Source organism: Euprymna scolopes, chromosome 40 (genome assembly GCF_053919585.1).
Source record: "Euprymna scolopes isolate OS-2025 chromosome 40, ASM5391958v1, whole genome shotgun sequence".
Taxonomy (NCBI): domain Eukaryota; kingdom Metazoa; phylum Mollusca; class Cephalopoda; order Sepiida; family Sepiolidae; genus Euprymna; species Euprymna scolopes.
Window position 1 is genome coordinate 60,606,958 of NC_136521.1, and position 1,597 is coordinate 60,608,554.

At 37.4% G+C, this 1,597-nt stretch overlaps 1 pseudogene; it reads right to left on the reverse strand.

The window, feature by feature from the left end:
* Positions 1–302: 302 nt before the first annotated feature.
* On the reverse strand, positions 303–479 carry LOC145265872 (U2 spliceosomal RNA; annotated as a pseudogene).
* Positions 480–1,597: the final 1,118 nt, after the last annotated feature.

A 1,597-nucleotide genomic window follows, 5' to 3' on the forward strand; every position in this document is an offset into this window, starting at 1 on the left:
AACGGAGTTAATATTATTGAACCAATTTTTCAAAGTTCCACATGATTCATTTCATTTTATTTTCAATTTAAATTATGTTTCACACTAACAACAAGACGGATAGCAATTAGTCGCATGCTCTAGTGTAATGAATGAATGCGTAAGTGTAGCATTGACATGAAATTCTTAAAGATAATCTAAAATGACCGATATATGGGCTGAAATGACTTAAATAAATAAAAAGTAAATGGTTTAGAATGACTTTAATGAACTTAAGGATGAATTGAATGACTTTAAGAATTACTTGAATGCTTAAAAAATAACTGGAATCCTTCAAAAACAACTTGAATGGCTTTGAGACTGACTGGTTGTAAAGTGGGTGATCATTTTACATTAAATTACTACAGAAAAATGATCCTCCACTTTATATCACAATAAGTACAGCATGTAGTAAGAACAGATACTACACTTTGATCTTGGTCAAAAGGCCAAGAAAAGCTGTATTTATATGCTTCCCCACTGAGCAAATTAGGCACAAGGCCGATTTTAAATGTGAGGAGTAAAGGGGAAATGGGGACCAACTCCCCGGGAAGTAGGGGAGCTGGATAGTGACAATTGGTATGAAGGGTGGCCCCTACATTGACCAAGGTCTTATATGTGGGATTGCTTCAACATACGATCGTTGCTTGCAGTATCTGCCGGAACAGATACTACACTTTGAGGTATTTATTTGCTCCCCCACTGAGCAAATAAGGCATAGGGCCAATTTTTAATTTGATGAGTGAATGGGAAATGGGGACAAACTCCCCGGGAAGTAGGGGAGCTGGATAGTGACAATTGGTATGAAGGGTGGCCCCTACATTGACCAAGGTCTTATATGTGGGATTGCTTCAACATACGATCGTTGCTTGCAGTATCTGCCGGAACAGATACTACACTTTGAGGTATTTATTTGCTCCCCCACTGAGTAAATAAGGCATAGGGCCAATTTTTAATTTGATGAGTGAATGGGAAATGGGGACAAACTCCCCGGGGGATAGGGGAGCTGGATAGATACAATTGGTATGAAAGGTTGCCCCTACATTGACCAAGGTTTTATATGTGGGATTGCCCCCACATAGGGTCTTTCCTTGCAGTATCTGCCGGAACAGATACTACACTTTGAGATATTAAATCTTTTATTCATGTTAAAAATACAGTAAAAATTAACAATGAACAAAAAACTTAGGCACATGGCCAACTCAAAAGGGGGGATTGTGGGGGTCGTTGGTCATCCTTGTCAGATACTACACTTTGATCTTGGCCAAAAGGCCAAGAAAAGCTTAAAAATCTAAAAACAGCATCTATTAACAACATACCTTTGATCTTAACCAAAAAGGTCAAGCACAAAAGTGTTACGGACAGACCGACCGACCGAGGGAGTGACTACAAACTTTTACACACGTACGTTCGAGCATGATTACTATATATATTAGTTATTCAAAGGAAATTTACATGTAAGTAATAATCTCATTTGCATATTACTTTACGAGGAATCTGTTTTAATAATTATTTCTATGGCATTACTTGTTTTCTTGTGATGGGATTTCTTTCATTGTTCTATTCAAAAGTATGATTT